This window comes from Dermacentor albipictus, chromosome 2 (assembly GCF_038994185.2).
Source record: "Dermacentor albipictus isolate Rhodes 1998 colony chromosome 2, USDA_Dalb.pri_finalv2, whole genome shotgun sequence".
NCBI lineage: Eukaryota > Metazoa > Arthropoda > Arachnida > Ixodida > Ixodidae > Dermacentor > Dermacentor albipictus.
Window position 1 is genome coordinate 14,560,417 of NC_091822.1, and position 12,225 is coordinate 14,572,641.

General features: G+C 47.3%; 2 long non-coding RNA genes across 2 annotated transcripts in view; both read left to right on the forward strand.

Moving 5' to 3' along the window:
• LOC135910881 (uncharacterized) overlaps positions 1–12,225 on the forward strand; it is a 46,454-nt gene that overhangs the window by 21,561 nt on the left and 12,668 nt on the right. The gene's annotated exons all lie outside the window — the stretch shown is intronic.
• Positions 119–1,668, forward strand: LOC135910880 (uncharacterized). The gene is made up of 2 exons (XR_010567147.2): positions 119–290; positions 355–1,668. It is a non-coding gene; the product is annotated as an uncharacterized lncRNA (long non-coding RNA).

Consider the following 12,225-nt stretch of genomic DNA (forward strand, 5'->3'; position numbering starts at 1 on the left):
ACAGCTTTAGCAGAAACTAAAAAAACTCGAAAATCAGTTACCGAATATTCCCAGAATAAGTAAATATTTAACTGTGTAATAATAGAATATTTAAAAAACCTATTTATGTTTGCGTAGATGCACGTGGAAGTGTTAGAACCTTGGCAAAGCAGAACGCTGCAGTCATCCAATCCAATCCAAGCTCTAGCCATCGTCGCCACGCCATTTTTTCATTCTGCGATCGTTTTAGGGCAGCGGAGCAGCGTTTGTCACCTTCCGTGCCTGCCGAAGTCTCCTACTCAGCTACCAAGGTATGACAGCTACATCGATTTCTTTTTTAATTCGTTTGGGTATTGAAATGTGTTTTCTTCACAGGTGCCAGGATGCCTAGACTGCGGGAGAAGCCGCACGCGCGAAAAAAGAGCGTCGCTGGAAACAAAGACGATATTCGAGGACTTCGGATCTCGCACCGGCAGCCAGCAGTCAACAGCTCGAGAATTCGCAAGTCTAGAACTGTGCAGTGGCGCGTATACCCCGCACGCATGCATTAACATGTGCGGTCGGGCTGTCCCTGCAAACATTTGTACGCCTTGTGATGTTGGTCGCTGCACCGAGGCGACATCGGAAGTTCAGGACGGTGGTTGTGACACTACGCTCACTAAGGACAATGTGCCTTGTTTCCCTGATGGATATACTCTACGTGACGCTTCGGATGGTTCACTTCGCTGTGAGAACGGAACAGGATCCCTTAGGAGAGGTGTACGCACAAGTCAATGCGGGTTTTCTGGTAAGCAGGACCCCGGAGTCTACATTTTTCTTTAGCTACCGCGGACTCTTCATTGGCGCCCTTTTGACTCTCCTGGCAAAGAGCTTCTCCTGGCTAATGCGCTCATGATCAGAGCTGTAGCCGTCAGTAGCAGCAAGATCGCCTGCTGATCTCTACGAAAAATAAAAAGCTCCTTTTAAAAAAGTGAAGAATATATTAGTTGTTTTTATCTACAAGTTTGTTTAATATCGTGAGAATATGGTCACTACGGCCACGGCGGGGACATTGTAAACGAGAGTACGCATTCGATGGCCAAGTGAGTTTTAATAATTGTAAGAACGCACTACGCCACGAGAAAGAGCTATTGTTTAAAGAAAGTGAATAATATATTGATTGTTCTTCACTAATAGTTCGTTTAGCCACGTCAGAATGTGGAGACATTGGGAACGAGAGTACGCATTTGACGGCAAGTTGACTTACGAGAACGCACTACGTCGCGAATAACATTTAAGCTGCAATACCATTAAGCATGTCCGTGTGGCACCCCGCGAATGACATTAAAGTTTAAGGCATTAGCCAGTTAATGTCATTTTTTGTGCCCGTGTCGCAGAGTGCTAGTGAAGTGATGTAGTCAAGATTAATTCCTTCATGTCATTTCTGTTGCTTTCGCTGCTTAATAATGCTAATTGATGTATTTTTGCTCTTTCTTTTTATTCCATGCTGCAAACACAAATGTCAAAGCAGGGTGGGCAATAAGTATTTTTTGTTCTGCTGTTCTCTACCTTGTGTTGTGCTATTGAAATTGCAAGTTTTCTTCTTTATCCGTGTATTTATTTGTTCTTTGAACAGTACGCATATATCTGCTTATTGGTCTTTTTATGTATATGTATAAGGTGACAATAAACGTTTAATTGTATTTGGAAGTTGGTGTAAGTTCATTTCTCGTTTATTTAAAACAAGAATGCATTCAAGCATTAGACCAATGTAATATATGTATATATAATGGTCCGGTGCTTGAATGTGTCCCGGCCACTACTGTCGCTTCAAGGCATGTGTATATCTGGAATATCCCCGGGAAGACACACACACACACACACACACACACACACACACACACACACACACACACACACACACACACATATATATATATATATATATATATATATATCCTGAACGTCCCCTGAATGTCCATGCTGGATGTCCGCGTCGGACGTACTACGGATGCCAAAGCGATTACCTTTGGATTCCCCAGGGACGTCCCTCGGACGTACGTCGGACATTCATGGATATCCCACGGACATCCCGAATATCCAGAAAGGACGTCCGTCGGACGTCGCCCGGATATCCGTGGTTACTTGGGCGGACCACGCCTCACGATGTCACTGGCCGTGCCCCCTGTGAGCTCCTGCTGGGTCGGATGGTCAAGACACCCTTGGACGTCTTGCATCCGGACCTCCGATCCACAGTGCTCTTGAAGCAGCTGAAGCAGAAGCTGGCTGCGGACCGAGGGTGCCGTACCAGGCCTTTGCTAGAGTCGGGAGCGCCAGTTTTCGCCAGGAACTTCCGTCCTGGCTCACCCTGCTCTGCTGGACAGGTGGTGCCTCCTACTAGCGCCTAATCGCTGCTCGTCCCCATGCCAGACGGGGCCATGTGGCACAGACACGCTGACCATGTCAGGACTCGCCTCGGGAGCTGGCCAGCACCCTCGACTGCCACTTCTGAGTTCCAGCCCGCAGGACCAGCGGCAGCACCAGTCGCTTCCAGCGGAGCACCACCCACCTCGGATGCGGCAACAGTAGCCAGTGGTGCGGCACCCGTTGGACCGGTGTCGAGCCCGGCACCACTCGCAAGGCCGACTACTACGAACCCTCCGGATGGAAAAAGGCTGGCTGAAGCAGCACCCGGCGTTGCCACACCCGACCCATTAACACCAGTGCTCAGGCGGAGTACACGACGGCGGAGGCCACCGGACCGTTACTCGCCTGGATAGCAGGCACCGTCGACCCAGCTAGGGTGGAGGCAGACCCTCATAGTTTGAACATGGACCTTTGTTTTTATTTAACAAACAAACTGAGGGTAAGGGGGTGTAGCAAGCATGTGATGCCCCCTCAGGCATAATGTTCGTTCGCCGCCAGGCTCGGTGGCCTGCCAAGTTCGGCAGGCAACAATGGTCACCGCACCGCAATAAACACCGACGAGCACGGCTGCTCGGCGGTCAGTCATCGTTCAGCACCACCACGCTGCGAAGCGTCCGTCTAACGGAGGGTGCCTCGAGCCCTCCCTTGTTCACGAACCGGGGTGGATCGTGACATCTTCCTTCTCTCGAGTCTTCCGATCCTGACCAGCCCTATGTTGCACATCGCAATCACGCGCGGTACCGAATGGTCACGTTCAGAATAATTCTCCTCCATTATCGCAGAGAGCAGTTACGCTACCCCCAGCACACAAAACACTGAATAGAGAGTTTTAGTTTAGGAGACGCAAGGCGTTGGGGCCCCTAGCACTTGGGTTCGTTTGCGTACGCAAGCAGAAACACGTTATAGGTTAGCGGCCCCCAAACGCAAGCCGCAGTGAGGTCGCATGCGCTCGCAGAGCCATCAATGTCTGATCTTTGCTGCGTTATCATTCTTTAAAACATGAAATCAAGCATATGAAGTAAAGCACATAAAACTATTCTTATTAAAAGCAGTTAATATAGAGGTTTAGAGTGTCCAGCACTCGGGTAAACACAGGCTGGGGCGTTGGGGCGGAGCCATGAACGAGAGCGTCCTGCATGGTGCTGCCACCTGGTGGCGCAAAGCTCAAACAGACAAAAACAGCTAATACTGCAGTAACCAAGTGTATTTTACTTTGCTGCGGGTATAAATTTTGGCAGCACCACAATTACGCCAGTGCCGAAAATATGCACCGGCAGCGAAGTAGAATAGACTTGGTTACAGCAATATTAGCTGCTTTTGTCCGTTTGAGCTTTGCGCCGCCAGGTGGATGTACCATGCAGACCGCTCCCTTTTATGGCTCCACCCCAACGCCCCAACTGCGTTTATCCGAATGCCGGACACGCTAAACCTCTCTAATATATATAAAAACGACGTCTGTCGACACTTGGCGAAAGATTTATTAGATTATCTACCCGCTAGCTACTCGTCAGTTCTCCTACACTGCGAGAGTGACGTGGGTAACGTGACCATTTAGGGGCAGCGATGTTTTCGGCCGGCCAAACAACCCAAGGACGCAAATAGACGTGGGGGTCTGCGCATGCGCAGTGCTGTCGCCTGTAGTTCTTGCGTACACAAGCCACTTGCGTCCCCTAAACTAAAACTCTGTAATAAATCTCAACCATTTCCTGACTACTTCAGACGCGAACTTTCCCGAACCCCGTGCTATGCAACCGCATTTAGCCCGATGCATAGTCCCCACTCTGCAAAGCGGTGCGAGGCCCGCGCTGACCTCGATCACATTATCTGGCAATGCTCCAAGGGATCACCCACCAACACCTACTGCACTAACACTACATGCATCATAACTACGGTCGAGCAGTCGGAGACTTTATTGCTCAGCTTGGACCCAGAGGAGCAGCTCGGGCCGTCCGGATGGCCCAAGACGCCGCCAGAAAGCAAGGACTGGCCACCGTCTGAGGAAGGGAGGGGGGGGGGGAGGGGACTGGGGGTTAGTCTCCCGACTCCCGCCACCCCTGGGCCACATCAAAGACATAATAAAGTTTGATCTGTCTCTCTCTCCCAGAGGTCGGCCGGTGTCGCGGTAGCTCAATAAATTGAGCGTTGCAAGCGTAATGCGAAGCCGTGGCCTCATTCCCCACCAGCAGCAACTTTTTTCATTCACTTACACTTCCGTTAATTGATCATTTCTTTATTTCATTTATTAAGTACAAGTTTTTCCCCTATGCTGTCCTAAGTTTCAACGTTTGTTGGCTTCTTAAAGGGGTTGGGACACCAAATTTCGAGGCTATAAAAAGCATGTTGTAGGCTGCTTCCGTATGCAAGGACACCCAGAACGAGGTATCGGACGCTGCAAACATTTCAAAATAATTTTAATTCAGCTCCAAAAAGTCATTAAAAACTCCTTCTCGTAGACGAGACCCATCGCTAGCGCGGCAGCTACTACGTCACAGAGGAGGAACGAAAATATTGACGTCATAGCACACCAGCACAAAAACGTGACGTATGATGAGTAGCGATGAAATGCCGATTATGGAGCCTGCTGAGCCGAGCGACCGAGCATAGCCTTCACTACGACCGAGCTACAGGCATATAGAAATCCTTTTTTAAAGCAAAGAAGGGGTAAGGCGTGCAGACACGGACACAGGGGGAGAGAAGTGGACAACACGAACGCCGCACGGCGGCCCGCGAATGGCAAACTGCGTGTGGCGAGTTGCCGTGCCTACGGGCTTTTGCACGTTTGAGTGTAAAACAGTAGCCGGCGGACTCCGAAAGGTAGCAGGAAATGCGGCGTTCGTGTTGAACGCTTCTCTCCTCGCATAGTCGCATAGTTCGGCAGCTCGGAGCGGTCTCTCCTTCGCTTGGCCTTTCTCAATGTGGAGGCCCGTCCACGTTACCGGCCCGTAAACTCGCCGCACGCTGTTTGCCGTTCGCGGGCCCCCGTGCGACGGCGGTTTTGCTCGCGAAGGGCGAGATTTCCTAGCTGTAGAGAGCACGGGCCCGGGACCTATTTGTGCGGCAGCCGTACGGCGAAGCGGCCAATCAGCGTCCGAGGAGTGGTCACTCTGTGCACCGACGGCAGCTTCACCGCCTCTGATCGTTCGGCGCCGCCGATATCGTGGTTAGGCCTTTTCCGGTACACTTCGAAGCTAAAGCTTACGGCGCTTCGGAATGAATCACCGACTCTCACAAGCCGCAATATTTTCTTACCGTTGTTGTCGCTCTTTGCAATAATTATAATAATCGCGACATGCTCTTCGAATCGCCAGTTGACCTCTGCTGGCAGAGCACGCGTATGAGTGAGCAGACGACGCAGCATAGTTTTACGTCACTATTTTTTGTGGCCCACGTGACCAAGCCATGTTGCGGTTCCTCCTCTGTGACGTCATAGCATCCCCCGGAGCCCAGAAACCGAAACCGAAATCGCTCGGTATAATAATGCTATTATTAAATTATTTATCGGATATATATGAATCCCGCTGTGTGTATCGTGCTCCCTGAAGCATGACGCAACGTTTGAATCAACAAACGCATGAACGAAAATTTTGATGTCTCCACCCCTTTAAGATGATTAATAAATGTCGGGCCCCTTGGTTAAGCCTGTTTCTTCTCGTTTAGTACATAACGAGGGTCTCGAATCTGGCAACATTGATGCCTTGAGGTAGCGCGTGTGACTTTATTGACGAGTTGACTTCACCCAAGAAATTCACATACTCGTGACGCCTGCGGAGGAAATGAATTTCCCCATCAGCCGCCAAGGTTTGTGAGTGGTGGCGCTAGCTAACACTTCTAGGGTTCGAGTAGGGAACATAAATACCCAATAAGTGTATGGGGTGACGGCGCCGTAGTAGATTAAGTAATTGAGCATCGCTCGCGTAATGCCAAGACGTGACAACATTCCCCACCTGCGGCACGTTTTTTTCATCAACTTACACTTACGGTAATTTTTCATTTCTTTTCATTTATTAAGTAGAAGTAATTTCTTCTATGCTGTCCTTGGTTTCATTGTTGGTTGGCTTCTTAAGATATGATTAATAAATATCAGGCCCCTTGGTTAACCCCGTTTCTTCTCGTTTAGTACATAACGAGTGTCTTGAATGTGACGACATTGATGCCTTGAGGTAGCACGCATAGGTTTATTGACCAGTTCACTTCACCCAAAAGATCACGTCCTCGTGACGCTTTCAGCAGAAAGGATGTTCCACATCCGCCGCCATGGTTTGAGTGGTGGCGCTGCCTAACACTTCCAGGGTTGGAGTAGGATATATAAATATCCAAAATGTGGATGGGGAAACGGCGCCGGGGTGGCTCAATTAATAGAGCATCGCACGCGTAATGCGAAGACGTGGTATCATTTCCCACCTGCAGCAAGTTGTTAATTCATCCACTTGCACTTCTGTTAATTTATCATTTTTTAAATTAATTTATTATGTACAAGTCATTTCCCCTATGCTGTCGTTGGTTTCAATCTTTGTTGGCTTCTTATATGTATAATAAATATCGGACCCTTGAGTTAACGCCCTCCTAATTTATTACATAACTAGGGTCTCGAATCTGGCAACATTGTTGCCTTGAGGTAGCACGTGAGTTTATTGACCAGTTGCCTTCACCCAAAAAGATCACATACTCGGGACGCCTTCGATAGAAATGATGATCCACATCCACCACCAAGGTCAGTGAGTGGTGGCGCTGGCTAACACTTCCAGGGTTCGAGTAGGGAGCATAAATACCCAATAAGTGGATGGGGAAAGGGCGCCACGGTAGCTCAATTATTAAATCGCACGCGTTATGCGAAGATGTGGCATCATTCCCACCTGCAGCAAGTTGTTTTTTCATCCACTTACACTTCCATTAATTTATAATTTCTCTATTTCATTTATTAAGTGTAAGTAAATTCCCCTATGGTGTCCTTTGTTTCAATGTTTGTTGGCTTCTTAAGATATGATTATTAAATATCGGGCCCCTGAGTTAATGCCCTTCTCATTTATTACATAACGAGGGTCTCGAATCTGGCAACATTGATGCCTTGAGGATAGCACGCGTGATGGCGTTTTTCACTGGTCGTTCTGGAGCGTCCGCCGAAATCCTCGAGGGAGCGCTCGGGTTTCACAAATCCGAATCGGCCAGTGGAGCGCAAAAACGCTCCGCGGGATCTCAGATATGAAGTCTGCGTACACGTCGCACAAACCGGTTCCAGAAACTATGTCCCACTTCCGCTCTGTACGTTTCCACAATAGAGTTGGTAGAACAACTTAGAGGAAAAGCCAACGTTACTAGACTACTACTGCTACTACTACTAGTCAAGGTGGACCAATCTGAGCTCGGTTATACCGCACGGATGGCACTCGGCTAGAGAACCTGGTATTTATGGTCTGCACATGTGTGGCCATACATAATTGAGGATACATATATATATATATATATATATATATATATATATATATATATATATTTTCTTTTAGGAGGGTTCCCGTACAATAATAAAATTAAAGAAAAGACATTAAAAAAAGAAAGAAAGGAAGAGAACAGGTGATTTGAACTCGTGACCCTTGGATGTCGCCCGGAAAGATAGCTCAGTCGGTTGGTTCGTCAGACCCCAGGTTACTTTGAAGCGCCATAGCTCCTGCTCCGAGCATCATACTTACTTGGAAAGGGACTGATGTTGTCCGCGATTGTTGTTTTGAAAAAATGGCCGCCCGTGGGGAAGAGCGAACTCGAGCGGCTTTAGAGACTAGCAAAAGCTTGATCACGTGCTCGGCGAGCGCGTGATCGAATGCGCGTGCTATTTCACTTCATTTATTGTACCCTCAGGGCCGAAGCATTACAGAGGGGAGTGGCAAAAAAAAACATTTCTGTGAAAAGAGACACTTATACATGGAGTTATATAATGTACCAATACAAATACTCTATTAACAAGCAAATCAATACAAATCACCAAGCTACAAAACAAAGTAAAATGAGTAGATGATACAGGTAAGCACAAGCAATCAAGAGGAAAAAACGAGAAATAACATGAGGTAAAAAACTAACTAGTTACTGTTAAAGCATTTTTGAAATGTTGATGGTCGGTAATTTCTGCAGTAGTGGTAGGAAGATGGTTCCACTCTTCACAAGTCCAGGGAAAAAATAAATACTGAAAAGTAGAAGTCCTGCAAAAAGGAATCACCGCACCGACTGGCAGTGGGTCAGTGCCGTCAGCGCCTTCGCAGAGGGAAGGTCAGTATGGGTACACTCTACTAGAATATAAGGGTAGTGGCATAAGTTTCTCACTATATTACCTAGAGGGAAATCTGGCGCTTCTGCGCTGTGGTATGCATGAGAATGCCGGTATATTGTGACTACGGAATGGCATCGTTCTTGGAGAGCCAGGCAAGCACCGTTCCGTCGGTCACGACGATTTATTTTCTATTAAAACTGCACTTAAAAAGCTGTTTTAGCTTTATTATTAAACAAAAGCATGTTTTGTTTAACTATGAGAACTTGTTATTGCATGTAAAAATATATGATACGTAAAAAGTATCAGCGGGCCGCTAAAGTTGGAGGACAGATGACAGGATTCGCGCTCGCTTTGACACAGTTTGTCGTCTGTGCTTGTTTTTCTTCCCTTCATCATGCATTGTAGGTTAGTTCAGATGCAATTTGCGCGAATGGAAACATTCTATGAAGATTTTACTTTAAAACGCGTTATTTGTGTAGCCATATCCACGTTTTAGACGAAGCCTCTTACAACACCAGCCAGCACAAGCCTCGCATTCCCATGACGGCACAACACCCCTTAAGCAACTCCCATAGACAGTGGCGCCAGATTTCCCTCTAGGTGTTATGGTGAGAAACTCTATGGGTAGTGGGCTCAGCCATAGAGTTTGGACTCAGCGGCGCCCGTTGCCTGGAGCCATAGAGCCTGGAGCCGGCGATGACAACTGCGAAACGCCGATATACGTGTAAATTCTACGATGCGACGCCTGGTGTGCCACAGGGAAAGCTCATATTGCTAAAAATGCAAAAAATAGCGGTGTCGTGCCGTCTAAATTAGTGTGGAGTCCGCGACCGCGTTCGCGTCCTTTCCGTTTGTGCTTCGACGCCGCTGTGCTCACTCCGCGTGTTCGCGGCGTCTCTTTTTTGCATGCGTAGCGATATGCGCTTTCCCTGTGCGCACATGAAAGTATCAGCCCTAGGACACCTAGGCTGTGCACTCATCGCAGATCGCTTTCAAGACAGGGCCCACGCGGCCGCGTGAGCTAGCTCCGTTGGCAATAATCATGCCAGTGTTCGCGTGCTGCCCCTCGCGCTCGTGCCACTGCTCGCGCTTTCGCCGTCATTTTTTTTTTCCGCAGCTGGCTCCGATGGCACTCATTTTGCGAGCGTTCCCATATACAGCGTACTAGAATATAAGGGGAGTATGCTCACTGCGCACGCGCGGCAGCGGGGAGAGATGAAGCTACCACTGTCAACATTGAAACGCAGCTATACATTGAAATGATGATGATGGTGATCTAAAGAAAGGAAACACGCTTGATTGAAATCTACGGTGGGACGCCTGATAGCCGAGTTCTCGCGGCATTGTTGGCGTTGAAGCAACACGAAGGTGGTTTTCTTGCTGGCTGCTGCTGCCGCTCTTCCTCACGCTAGCGTTTTGATAGCGAGTGTCTGCGCTCGCCGAGTGAGATGTTTTCATGTATGCATGTTCAAGCGTAACATCATGCTTGTTAATTTAGTTAGCAAGCGAATGTTTACGAGCTTATGAAGCCGGTAAAACTACTATCCTTACTTTGTATAGCTGTCTACCAATTTTCTATCGCAATCGATGCTTCTGTAATTTTTTCTATTTGATTGTCGTTCGTCTAAGCAAGTTACCCTTTAATAATGCAAAATAGAAGTGAGGCGTGCAGACAGGACACAAGAGTAGAGAAGTGGACAACACGAACGCCGACTATCAACTGAAGGGAGCGCAGAGGCGAAAAATGAAAGAAGACACAAAACTCATCTGCGCATGCTCAGGAATGGTAACACCACGTGTCAATCGGGTACACGTGCTGGTCTACGTGAGAGATAACTGTTAAGGCACTTAATCTCTTCCTTATGTAATGTAATCGAAGGCTGACTCACGCACGCACTTCCACCATTATAGATATGCCATGCCTCTACCATAAGACGCGTATCTTCATTCTTATGCCTGTACAGTATCGCGCATTCATCTAACTCTGGCTTGCAGTTACAATCTCGGCAATGTAGCGAAAGATTAGAAGGCGATCCACCGGTTAACGACCTTTTATGCTCCATTAGCCTCTGATTGATACACCGTCCCGTTTGCCCTACGTAGAACTGGCCACTGCTAAGGGGAATTTGATAAACCACACCCACACGACATTCAGTAAAACTGTTGTTCTTATTGTGCTTCACTGGACAAATATCAGTTCGTTTTTTGCCTTTAACCCGCTCCTTTTTATTCTGTACGGCAGCGCATATCTTACCTAGCTTATTGGGAGCAGTGAAAGCAACATTAACATCATATCTACTAGCAACTTTTTTAAGCCTGTGCAACACTGAATGAATATACGGAATAGCCACTACTCTTTTTTTGCGATTACTGCTCTCTGTAATTACGTCCGTCCCTCTCGAAACCGACTTCTTTAGGCGCTCGGCTACAGTGGCCACCGCTACACTAGGATAACCTGCTTCTAATAAGCGCCGGACCTGCGCATTAAAACTGGCGCTCATTTTGTGCAAGCAAGATCTTGTGAGGGAAGACTTAAGGCACGACATGGCGATCCCGTTTTTTACTAATTTAGAATGCTTGGATTGAAAGTTTAGCAACGGCTTCGAAGATCTTGGGGAGTACTGCCAACAAACATGCTTTTGTTCGAAGATCAAGGAAACGTCAAGAAACTGAATTACGCGTCGCTGAGGTAATTCCTTGGTAAACTTTAATCCTCCCCCATAAAGTTTAAATTGCTCACTTACCGAGGTAGCAGCAGAGTCTAATTCTTCCCTATTGCAGAAAATCAGGTAATCATCAACGTAACGAAATATCTTGATAACGCTATCACCTAAGGCTTTCTCTAAGCAGTTGTCAACCTTACTCAGGTAAATGTTGCTAAGAATAGGGGCAACCTTTGAGCCAATGCAAATGCCTGATTTCTGCAGAAAAACGCCATCTCTCCACCCAATCAGCGTCGACTTCAAGTACATTGAAAGAATTTCTAGAAAAGCTCCCGTGGAAACACCGCATCTGTCAATAAAAGCCGACTCTTGCACTTGTTCTTTAATGCACTCATTTACGGAATTTAGCAACCCGTCATGCGGCAAGGAATAATACAGGTCTTCGATATCCATACTAAAAGCTGTACAATCACCCGGATTCTCCTCTCTTAAATAGTGAACTAGCGCCTGAGAATTACGTAGGCAAAAGGGATCTGAAAAAATTAGTGAAGCTAGGCAGTTCTGTAGGTAACTAGCGACACAGACCTGCCACGTCCCTTTCTCTGACACTATAGCACGAAAAGGAATTTCTTGTTTATGGGTATTGGCCGAGAAAAACAGTTCTAAGGTGAGGGATTTAGCTTTCTTGACATTACAAACAAGCCTATCAAGATTATGTCTTGACAAGAGGTCAACCGCACGTTGCTTAACTACCGAAGGCTTGAGTTTGACTGGTTGCAAATTCTTTTCTATGGCTGAAATAGCTTTTTCTGAAAACACGTCATCTGGCATAATTACGAAATAACCTTCCTTGTCAGACATTACAGGTCTAAGTTTATGCTGCACAAGGTAATCAACTAACGGTCGGACAGGGTCAGGCGT